The 12,645-nt window shown below is 42.0% G+C and overlaps 1 protein-coding gene across 1 annotated transcript in view; it reads left to right on the top strand.

The window, feature by feature from the left end:
• ABHD18 (abhydrolase domain containing 18) overlaps positions 1-12,645 on the top strand; it is a gene marked incomplete in the record, with an annotated part of 695,491 nt that overhangs the window by 502,239 nt on the left and 180,607 nt on the right.

Here is a 12,645-nt window from a genome sequence, read left to right as displayed (position 1 = left end):
GATACATTGGTGGCTGAATCATGTGAAGCTCAATATACAGATGCCTCAGACCACGATTGGGGAGTGACTCTGGGGCACCTAAAAGTGCAGGGGAGTGGAAATAGCACATCAGTGTGAGAGAAATGAGGGCAATACTACTGGCCCTGTGGGCTTTTCAAACCAGAGTTCAACAAGGACCCCTGAAGCTTTTTACAGACAATACCACAGTGCTGTGGGGGGAACTAAATCTTACTTGCTTTGCAGATTAGCTCTCCTGGTGTGGGAACTAGTTATCAATCAGGGAATTACCATACAGGCGGTATACATACCTTCCCAACAGAATTCTCAGGCAGATTCCCTCAGCAGATCCATGACTATGGCCCACGAATGGATGCTACACAGGGATGTCTTCCTGGACCTGGTCCACCAATGGGGTACACCTCAAATAGACCTGTCTGCCTCCACCATCAGCAGGCAACTTCCCTCCTTCTGCAGCAGACTACCAGAACCACTAGAGATGGTAACAGATGCACTTTTAATTTCATAAACTGGGATGTTTCTCTATGCACCCCCCTTCCCTCTTGTTCAGAAGGTCCTGCTGAAGATCCAACAGGACAGACCAAAAATCTTGCTGGTGACTCCCTATTGACCAAGACAGCATTGGTTCCCCCTCCAATTATCCAAGGGCAATCACCACAAGTTATCCCTCAGAGTGGACCTTCTCACACAGGACAAGGGAACCCAAATCCACCCACAGTGGCAATCTCTTCACCTCACTCTGTGAGTGATGGATTCTGATCCCTTTCAGACACCTTTACAATGAAGATGTGCTCACTGTCCTGCAGGAGGTCTTGTGTATCCAAGTGGAAAACATTCTCCATATGGTGTCTTAAAAGGCAGTTGGTCCCGTTGCAAAGCTAGACTTCTCTAGTACTGTCTTACCTGTGTGAACTTTTGCAGACAGGGTTAGTATTCTCATCCATTAAGGCCCATTTGTCTACTATTTCTGCATGCTCCCTTTGAACAATCCCCTCCCAGCTTCCAGATTGCGTGCAAAACTGTTCCTTAAAGGGGTACTTCATCTCAGGCCACCAAGGAAGCCCAGCCCCCCTCCATGGGACCTGAACTATTTTTTTAGAGAAGCTCACTCTTCCCCGATTCGAGCCAACATCCAAAGCTTCCCTATAACACTGCACATGGAAGACTGTTCTACTAGTGGCCTTGACTGCAGCTAGAAGAGTTTCGGAGTTGCAAGCCCTCATGGCTATTCCACCCTTTCTCGTATTCCACAGAGATAGGGTAACCCTTAGAACCAACCCATTCTTCATGCCGAAGATGGTCAATGACCCTTCTTTAAATCAAGCCATCCACCTACCCACTTTCTTTCCCAACCCACAGGGAGACAGTGAGAGAGTACTACATTCCCTGGATGTGCACAGACAGCTCAGATTTTATCTGCACAAAATCAGGCTCATCAGACAGGCTGACCAACTGTTTATCTCTTTCCATACCAGGGCCCTAGGAAAAGCAGTATCTAAGCAAACCATTTCAGCCTGGATTTCCAAAGCTTATTACTTTTTGCTACAAACACCACGGGAAACCCTTGCAAGGCAGTGCTAAAGCACATACCACCAGGGCAATGGTCTCTTCTGGAGCCTTCTTCAAAGGCTTGGACACTTCCACTATCCTTGAAGCAGCCACTTGGTCTTCTGTGCACACCTTCACAAAACATTACAAGATTTCCAGGTCCAGGGCTGGATTTGCAGGGCTATCCTTCATGGATTCCTGGAGAATTCTACTAGGCCACCTCCCCCTTCCTCACAGTGAGCCTTGGCACTTACCCATATGTACAGAATACTGCAACATGTGAATAGAAGGACATAGAAAAGTTGTGTAAAATCTTACCATAACCATAGATGTCCTTCTCTTCCATGTTGCCGTATTTCTTCCCTCCTACCTACCCCTCCTATTATCTGGGAGTTCCCTTTTGGATGGCACAGGATTTGCATTACCTTCTGTGGGACTGGTTCTGACTGGGGAGCTCAGTTCTGAGGTCTGGTGTGAGCAGATGTCACTTTTATGGCCCACACTCTGCTGGCAATGTCAGATGTCCCACTCGCCATACAGTGACTGAAATCTTTCGTATACTGGCCAGACGTTCGGGTAGCAAGAGGAGAAGACCCATATGTACAGAATACTGCGACATGGAAGAGAAGGGCATCTATGGTTATGGTAAGATTGTACACAACTTTTCTTTATTAAAATCATTGCTTTATAGCTAAATCCCGATTCTTCACCTTATTGGAAAGAAAATATAAGAAATCATTTGGTTAAACAGTGAGAAAAGTATGACTGTACTAATATATACTTTTTGAATAATGACGTGTAGTGGTTTTAAAAAAACATTTTGTTAAAACTATTAGCAGTCTCCCACTTTCTGTTGACATAAATAAACTTCAGAAATATTGCATATATACATACCATGAGCTATAAGCAGTGTTTCACTCTTTTCCCTATAACTTTCACACCATATTGCATTGAAAGACTGAACTTTCAAAAAATGTTAAGTTTTAAAAACAGGGACTTGATTTCCTTTTGCAAACAATTGTTAAAAGAGACCAAAGTGTTTAATACTGATTAATGTGTATGTATGATTTAGACATAGAAAAAATGGATTATAGTACAGATTAGTAGACAGTTCATAATCTCTAAAATTATTTATCAGATATAGCTAAAGAAGAATATCCACCCATTATTGGCTTTCTAAATAATCTTGAAATAGTGATCATAAAAAGTCATAGTTATCCAAAATATATCAAATAAACCAAGTTTCATATGAAAAATAATTACTGGGATTATACTTTACAAATAAGTGGTCCAGTTTTAACTACACTTGCCAAGAAACTGATTTTGTTATCCTCAGATCTACATTGTCTATATTTTGTAAATTATATTCTTGGATGGTTTTACATAGATCGTTTTATCATCTTTCATAGAATTGACGTGATACATGAAATAGAAGATATATGTTGTTGGAGAGTCATATCTTCATTTAGTGGATTGGCAGCATATGATATATGATTGCAAAGTGATGTATTCTTTTTGGGAAGGAATTCAATGTTTGAAAGCATTGTGGTCTAATAAATTATTTTAACTAAACTGTTGGTGTTTAATCCAGTTCGCGGATTCATACCAGGATCTGTTTTCAGTTGTCTGGATTTTAACTATAGCTAAAAAGTCAGTTACAAAGAATTGGATAAATGAGATTGCACCTTCAGTTGCAGAATTTATGAACATTGCCTCTGTTGTATGTCATAAAGAATTATCTACAACTAAGCTGAGAGCAAAATAACTCCAGAATAAAACTGTTGGATAAAACTGAGCTCTTTAATAATTATTAAATGTGAAGTTGTTAAATCTTGCCGTTTATTCTCACTGATGGGTTCGACACGGCCGATAGCAAAGCTCAAGGTTTGCCAGTAGCTCGAGATCAAGCCCCTTATCCCTCAATGCACTGCTGGAATTACCTCAGATCTAGTTTGCCGTGGTAAGAGAGATCTTGGTGATCCAGCTAGCTCGGACCATTTGTGATAAAAAAAAAAAAAACAAGTTTTGATAAAAAAAACTTTTTTTGTTTTAGAGTTTTTCATAAGATAGTTGTGTGTTACTGTTTGAGACTTTGATAATAGAATCTATAGTTTTTCATAGTTAGTGCCCTGTTGGCTTAGTTATTTTGTGAGGGCCTTTAGCCCTATTTAGACTTATTAGTCCTTTTTCTAATAGTCAGGATTTTTTCTCTGTGGGCCTCTTAGCCCTGTATTTGTAGACTATAGTTATTTGTTATAGATAGTGCCCGTATTGGGCTTAGTTGATTTGTGGGTCTTTACAAGTAAAGTAAGGACTTTACTGTATTAGTGTTTTGCAGTATACTGATTTGTTTGACCTTTACTATGCCGGATGACAAAGAAAAATCCCATCCTAAATCGGGATTCAAGAAATGCCCAGATTGTGGGCAGAAAATGTCCGTCACTGATGGACACATTCAATGTGTCTACTGTCTAGGGGCTAAACACCTCCAAGACACTTGTAGCATTTGCCATTCCTTTTCTTCAAGAGTCCTCTTGGAGAGAAGGAGGAAGCTAATAGACAGGGGATTACTACAGCATTCCTTTTCTGAGGTGTTGAGTAGCCATGAGGGTACTAGCACATCCTCCAAATCCTCAAAATCCACAAAATCTTCAGACAGAGTGGCAGAAAAGGCAAAAACTTCAGTGGGAGGGTCATCGGTTCCACAGACCTCGGAACCGAGTGTACCTTTGATTCGGAGCCAGCTGTCAGTATTGGAGCCAGTCTTTGAAGTTCCCTCTTCTCCTCTGCTCCAGTCAGCACCTTTGGTGCTTTCCTCTAAGTCCTCAGTCAGCCTTTCAGATTTGGACATGGATCGGCTAGTGCAGAAGCTTTTACAGGCACCAGGACTTGCCAAATTGTTGTCGGCCCCGACCAGCTCGGCGGTGCCGAAGACCAGGGAACAACCGAATTTGTCTACTCCTCCTCCGAGCTGTACTGGACTCTTGGAGCCGAAGGAAACTGAACCAATGATTGTCGAACCCTTGGAGCCGATACCCACACCGGTGTTATCGGCTCCATCTACTCGGATGTCCTTGGCACCGACCAAAGACTCTAGGAGCCGACGCTCTCCCATCGGGTCCGGGGAGGATAGTCGAACTGATTTGTCTGTGCCGACTCTTCCTCTCGGGGCTTTGGCTCGGATGAGCTTGGCTCCTGCCTCGGGCACGGAGCCCATGGTTTTGGTGCTGGAGGATCGGATGGTACTCTCAGGTCCATCCACTCCTTCTCGTCGGAGTCATGGTGCCTTCGATGCTATGAGGAGAGTTTTGTCTCCAAAGACGTCAGCATCGGTTCGGCCTTCCCTCTCCCCTCAGGCTCCTGTGTCTGCTTCTTCATCTACCGGTCCCCCAAAGCATAGAGACCCTGAGCCTAAAGTACCCCCACAAGGCGTTCCCTGCTCTTCTGAGACCTCCCCAGATCCCCCCACTGAGGAGGTGCCCAGGAAGAGACTGTGCAAGAGGAGGCACTTAGACTCCCCACAGGAGTCTTTGACATCTGCCACAGACTTGGATGAGGCAGAAGGGTCCCCTCGATCCCCCTCTGAGGATATCTCCTTTGCCGAGATACTTGAGATCCTTAGTTAGAGGGGGTGATTGGCAGTCCAAGACCCCTGCTGAGGACGAGGCCGTGCTCTTGAAGGTTTTTGGGTCTCAACCTTCTACTTCTTGGGTGTCTCCGCTTTATGGCGAGCTCATGGAACTGATCTCTCGTAAGGCGTGGGAGTCACCAGAGGCCATGTAACCTGTTCCTCGCAAGCCCAATAAATTCATGTCTGCCCCAGTGGACAAGCCATTTTTGACAAAGGGAGTGCCTGTTGATGCCATAGTGATAGCTGCAGCCACCAAAAAGGAGGTGTCTGAGACATCCACATCTATCCATCATCCTAACAGAGATTCTAGGGTCATGGATAGATATGGGAAACGCATGTTTAGTTCAGCGACTTTTTCTCTGCGATCACTGAACTACTTAACCTATTTTACGAGACTACAAAGAGATCTCCGATTCTAGGGTCATGGATAGATATGGGAAACGCATGTTTAGTTCAGCGACTTTTTCTCTGCGATCACTGAACTACTTAACCTATTTTACGAGACTACAAAGAGATCTCCTGAAAGAGCTAGGAGATGCTCTCCAGGGTACGGTAGCTGCAGGGGTGGCCGACAAAGTCAACGCCCAGCTCGCTACCCTAAACTCGGTGGTAAACTCATCCGTGCGTCTCATATCCTACGCAGCTGATGGTTCGAGTAGAGCCACTCGTTCGGGCATTGCTGTTCGAAGACAAGCCTGGATATGTCTCTGTTCCTTTGCGGAACCCTTTAAGTCTTCCTTTATCAACACCCCATTCGATGGCTCATCACTGTTTGGGCCTAAAGTAAAGGAGACTTTAACCAGGTGTGGGCAGGAAGGCAAGACCTTATCTGCCGTTGGAGTCCGTTTTTCTACCTCTACTCGGCCCTACCCCAAGGGCCCTAGGGTAGGGAAAATGTGGTTCCAAAAAGCACAGGGAGCCTTTCAGGACACACATGGAGAAACCCCCTCTAGAGGCAGAGGAGGGGGTTATAACGTAAGATGGGGGTCCACAGCAACAGTGTGACAGGGGTCAGTTCTCCGGTCAACCCTACCATCGCCCCTGAAAGGGGGCCCGACTGTTCAGCTCTGGAGGCAGTCTCAGGTCGCTTGTCTTTGTACCCAGAAGACTGGCTAAACATAACATCAGATACATGGGTACAAAGCATCATTTCCAGAGGATATTTCATACCGTTCTCTTCCCCTTCCATTCCTGTAAACAGAATCCCAGATGTTCCACCCAATCTCAGGGAACAAGCAATTGTAGAGGTCCACAGATTGCTAGAAAAAAGTCATCCAACCAGTCCCAGCAGACCAAGTTGGATTCGGAACTTACTCAAGATTCTTTTTGGTACCAAAGAAAACAGGGGACTGGAGACCTATCTTGGACTTCAGCAGACTCAACCAGTTTGTAAAGAAAGAGAAGTTCCGAATGGTCACGCTTCAGTTCATTCTTCCCTTCCTAGGGAAAGGCGATTGGATGTGTTCCATAGATCTCAAGGATGCGTACTATCACATAAAGATGAACAGACGCTCTAGAGATCATCTGCGTTTCCGGCTGGGAGCCAATCATTACCAGTTTCGAGCCCTGCCCTTTGGTCTCACTAAAGCCCCCAGAGTTTTCACCAAATGCATGGCAGTGGTCACGGCTCACCTGAGACGTCTAGGATTCCAGGTGTTTCCATACCTAGACGACTGGCTCCTCACCGCTACCACCAGGCATCAGTTAACTCAGGCAACACAATACACTCTGACATCAATTAGGTATTACAATCAACTTCGAAAAGTCTGCCTTATCGCCATTGCAGCATACCGTTTTTATAGGAGCAGAGTTAGATACCTCAACTACCACTGTACGCCTTCCTATCGAAAGAGTCTCACTTCTCTGCCAACACGTGAGCTCACTGTTGTCAAAGAAGAAAGCTACAGCAGCAGAGGTCTTGAAGGTGCTAGGTTTGATGGCGGCAGCAATCCTGGCTATACCACTCGCAAGGATGCATATGCAAATTCTTCAATGGCTCCTCTTTGCTCAGTGGTCGTACCAGAAACTACAGATGTGCCATATGATTCTCATCACAGATTCTTGCAAGAGAGACCTTCGGTGGTGGTTGACGTCTCTTCATGTCACAATCGGAAGACCCTTTGTCCCCCCCCCCAGTAGCCACTGTGACCACGGACGCTTCCCTGATAGGGTGGGGGGGGCATTTTCAGGGAAAGACTGCCCAAGGCACATGGACAGATCAAGAGTCATATGTACACATCAATGTTCTAGAGTTGAGAGCGGTACTTCTGGAGTTGCAGTACTTTCAGGACTCTCTCCCTCTAGTAACTATTGCAATACAGACGGACAACATGTCAGTAGTCTGGTACTTGAACAAGCAAGGCAGAACCAAGTCTTATCCCCTTTGTCAAGAAGCCCTCAGGGTCTGGTAATGGGCTGTGTCATCCCAGCGTTTTCTGTTAGCAATGCACATCCCGGGGAAATCCAAAGTGATGGCGGACAAGCTAAGCAGGGCGATATTGCTCCCTCACAAGTGGTCTCTCAAACAACAGGTTGCGGAGTTGATTTTCCGCAAATGGGGCCAGCCTTGCTGTGACCTCTTTGCCAGCCACATCAATTCAAAATGCAGAAGCTACTTTGCCCTAATACCACCTCCCGGTCATCCCCCAAGAGATGCACTTTTACACGATTGGCCCCCGGGTCTCCTTTATGCTTTTCCACCCTTCCCATTGATACCCAGATTTTTACAGAAAGCAAAATCACTGGGAAGGACTGTTATTCTCATAGCCCCGTACTGGCCTCAACAGATTTGGTTCTCATTTCTCCACCATCATCTTTTGGAAGATCCATGGATCCTGGACCCAGTTCCGGACCTTCTGACGCACCCATCAGGGGACCGCCATCCTTCACTGCAGTCCCTGAAACTGACTGCTTGGCTAATCCACTACCCCTAATTGCCAGGCTTCATTCAATTTCAGAAGATACAAGACAAATTCTCTTGTCTTCTCACAAGCCATCTACCAGGAAATTATATGGCAGTAAATGGAAAAGGTTCTCAATTTGGGCCAACACGCAGAAAATTGACCCTTTCTGAGCCCCGCTATCAACTATTTTAGAATTCTTGACAAAGTTTTTAAGGAAGGGGCAGCAGCTGCTACAGTTAGAGTCCAGTTAGCTGCCATCTCAAATTTTCACCTTGGGTTTGGTGGCTCAAATGTTATGGGCCATAAATTATCCAAGACTTTTCTTAAAGGTGTTCTTCACATGAGACCTATCAAAATTCCATATTCTTCAAAAATAAAAACGACAAAACTGGTAAGTAACAGAAAGCAGGAACAGTCCAACAACGCAAGACTATAATAAAATCAAGTTTACTGATACCAACTTCAAATAAATAAAAACACATAAACACATTAAGCGCTTTCGTCAGTAATTAGACTTCTTCAGAATAACATTATGCTGCCTGTTCACACACTATATACAGTCTCTCTAATTGAACAATTACATCATTTCCTTCCCCAACAACATAGTACAGGAAATACAAAGCCCATAGTAAACATGCCAGGTATAGGTAAAAAATAACAAACAAGTGAAATGTCTTGTTTACATACAAAAATTCCTTTAAATGAAGAATAATTGCTTTAATTTTAAAAAAGGTAGTAAAGACATTTTTTCATTCAAACCAGGGGGGGAGTGTGCATTTAATCTTATCTGCCACTTTAATTCTAGAAATTCTAGATATTCCTCCACAGGTCCCCCTCTCTCCCCCAAGTCTACTTGTTCGAGAATGTAAAACCAAAAAATATGGTTATTAAAACTAAAAAGGTAAATGGGCATTTTAGGGCCCTATTAGGTAATATGAGAGAAAATCAACAGGATGGGAGTAATAACAATACATGTGGAGATATTGGTTTTACACGTGGATTAATACACTTACCTATTCACATAATTTTGAGGACATTAGGCATGTTGTAAACAAATATTGGAAAATTTTTGAGAATGATGCTGGAGTCCTGGAGAAATTAGGTTTAAAACCCACTATAATTTATAAGAAAAATATCTCAATTAAAGGACTCCTAGAAAAGGAGAAGATCAACACTCAGGGAGTGGGTACTTTTAAGTGTGGTAGGTGTGCTCAGTGTCCCTATATGATGAATACTGATAGTTTTAAGCTGGACAATTATGGACGGATCATTAACAAAAAGAGAATGTACTGCTATACTAAAGGGGTGGTCTGCATCGCGGTATGTAAAAATTGTAAAGGTTTCTACGTAGGGAAAACAAAAAATGCCTTTAGACACAGGGTATACCAGCACCTATATGATATAAAACAAAGGAATGCCAATAATGCTTTATTTAAGCATATTAACATTAATAATAACCATATTTTTTGGTTTTACATTCTCGAACAAGTAGACTTGGGGGAGAGAGGGGGACCTGTGGAGGAATATCTAGAATTTCTAGAATTAAAGTGGCAGATAAGATTAAATGCACACTCCCCCCGGGTTTGAATGAAAAAATGTCTTTACAACCTTTTTTAAAATTAAAGCAATTATTCTTTATTTAAAGGAATTTTTGTATGTAAATAAGACTTTTTACTTGTTTGTTATTTTTTACGTATACCTGGATTGTTTACTATGGGCTTTGTATTTCCTGTATCATGTTGTTGGGGAAGGAAATGATGTAGTTGTTCAATTAGTGGGATTGTATATAATGTGTGAACAGGCAGCATAATGTTATTCTGAAGAAGTCTAACTACTGACTAAAGCGCTTAATGTGTTTACATGTTTTTATTTGTTTGAAGTTAGTATCAGTAAACTTGATTTTATCGTAGTCTTGCGTTGTTGGACTGTTCCTGCTTTCTGTTAAAATTTCCTATTCTCCTTGGAATTTAAACTTTATGCTGTCTCAAATTATTCTTCCCCCTTTTGAACCAGCATCTTCTTGTGATCTCAAATATTTATCCTGGAAAACTATTTTTCTAGTGGCCATTACTTCTGCCCGCAGAGTGTCAGAACTTCAAGCATTATCTATCAGACCACCTTACATGATTTTCCATGGTGATAGAGTATCTCCCAGAACAAACCCCTCATTTTTACCTAAAGTCTGTTCTGAATCAAATATCAATCAGGTCATTGAGCTGCCAGTCTTTTTTCCCCAACCACTCTAGCAAATTGGAATACATGCCGCACAAACTTGATGTACACAGACAGCTCAGATTTTATCTGGACAGATATAAGGATATTAAAAAATCAGATCAACTTTTTGTATCCTTTTCAGAAGCCAGAAAAGGCAATCCAGTGGCTAATACAACCTTATCTAAATGGTTATCCGACTATATATCCTTTGTTTATAAGAATGCAAGCATGCCATTGACACACAGACCTAAGGCTCATTCTACCAGAGCCGTCCCTACATCTTCTGCTTTTCAAGCTAAATTGCTCCTTGACAATATTTGCGCTGCAGCCACTTGGTCTAAGCCTCACACCTTTATCACGCATTACAAAGTAGATAAGGCTTCCAGGGACAGGTCTTCCTTTGGTTCCACGGTACTGAAGAACATACTTCCATGAGCCATCCAAAATTGCGGATGCTAGGGACGCTACCCATCAGTGAGAATAAACGGCAAGATTTAACAACTTCACATAAAGAAGTTATGTATTTACCATAACGTTCCATGTGAGTTGTTTATCTCGCCTTTATTCTCACGTCCCTCCCTCCTTCCCCCTCCTGGCTGACTGTTGACTTAGAGGCTAGTATCATCCTGGTTATTCAATATTTCTTCTTCCCCTTCGGGAAGTATTCTTGGTAGAAATAAATATAAGGGTATATATATATATATATATATATATATATATATATATATATATGTATATATATATATATAGTGTTACTCGCAGCAAACAAGATCTGAGGTAATTCCAGCAGTGCATTGTGGGATAAGGGGCTTGGTCTTGAGCTACTGGCAAACCTTGAGCTTTGCTATCGGCCGTGTTGGAGCTGAGGATTGGCTCCGAACCCATCAGTGAGAATAAAGGCGAGATAAACAACTCATATGGAACGTTATGGTAAGTACGTAACTTCTTTTTTATGTTGTATGACCAATACATTTTTAAGTATTGGAAACTAGAATTATGTGTAGTAATGGCTGATAACAGAAACTTGCAAATAGTTTATTTTTTATGTTAGTATGTTTATACTTTTGTCACCTGTAAGATTCAATAAAAATATTTTTAAAAAGCTGTAGGGTGTCTACTTCTGTGACTGAAATAATTACAAACATAGGTCTTAACATAAAGAGGTGGACATTCCCTCTTTCTCTTTTTTTCTACCACTTTCATTTAATGTGAGATGGTTTAGGGTCAGCCATAAAGCTACATGTAGCCTTCTGCACTAAACTGAAATAAATGTGTAACTGATAGCAAAGGAGATTCTGGCATGATATCTTGTAATCTAATATCTGATTCTCAGATATCTGCATTTTTGACATCTGAGAGTCAAATGTCTATTCTTTGAAATTGAAAGATAAAGCTGGCTCATGTTTGGACATCTGTCCAACTGCCCTGCCCAATTATATCTGCACCATAACTGTAGGAAACCTAGTTGAAAAGGAAGGAGGAAAAGCAAGTATGCTGTCTGGATTCAAAAGGATCCAGGTGCCTAGGGACTGAGTATCAGGAAAGGGAGATCTTTTCATTTCCTTATTTTTTTATCTTTTTTTTTTTTTCTTGAACAGGTACAGGCAAACTCAAAATTGTTTCTTTATCCTTAAAAGTTCCTTAGGAAACTGTAGGGCATTTGGGAGAGTAGAGAAACTCGAGCTTCACCCTGAGGACTGGAGGACAAATCGTGATTCTAGAATTCAGGAAATGAACAGTGCCACTGAGAAGTAAGCTCTGAAGTATCTGTGGTTCTATGGGTTTAAGGCTTTAATTGAATTTTTGTAAACTCCCTCCCATCTGTCCTTTTGTTCAGCTTTAAACTTTCTTTTTTAATTTCTTTGTCATAGAACCACACTGACAAGTAGAAAAAATGTCCTGTATTTTTTTAATGTTACATTAATGATCTTAAATGTTTTAGGTATCTTGGCTAATGTTTTAAAAAGTAGCACATTGAACACTAATTTTAATATTGTGCTCCTAATTTTAATATTGTGCTCCTAATGTAAACAATGAGACTAGGGTCTTGGGGGGGGGGGGGGTTGACAACAATAACAAGACCTCCTGCTTTCTTTCTGAGACCTTTTCTCATTTGCAAATGAACCATGAAAAAAATTCATTAGGCTTTGAAGCAAGTAGTAGCAAATAATTTTACTAAGGATACTGACTTAACTATTGTTTTATTAACTAATTACACTATAAGTATAATCAGAGTGCCTGTTTAGTTCAGTTGGCATAAGTTACAGAAGAAAATACACACATTGCTTTTTAAGAAGTTTTTATAGCTGGGCTATCTCCTCTAAAATCACA

This window comes from Protopterus annectens, chromosome 2.part0, assembly GCF_019279795.1.
Source record: "Protopterus annectens isolate FY-2018-M chromosome 2.part0, PAN1.0, whole genome shotgun sequence".
NCBI lineage: Eukaryota > Metazoa > Chordata > Ceratodontiformes > Protopteridae > Protopterus > Protopterus annectens.
The sequence above is the reverse complement of the archived record's forward strand: the minus strand, read 5'-3'. Positions and strand labels throughout refer to the sequence as shown.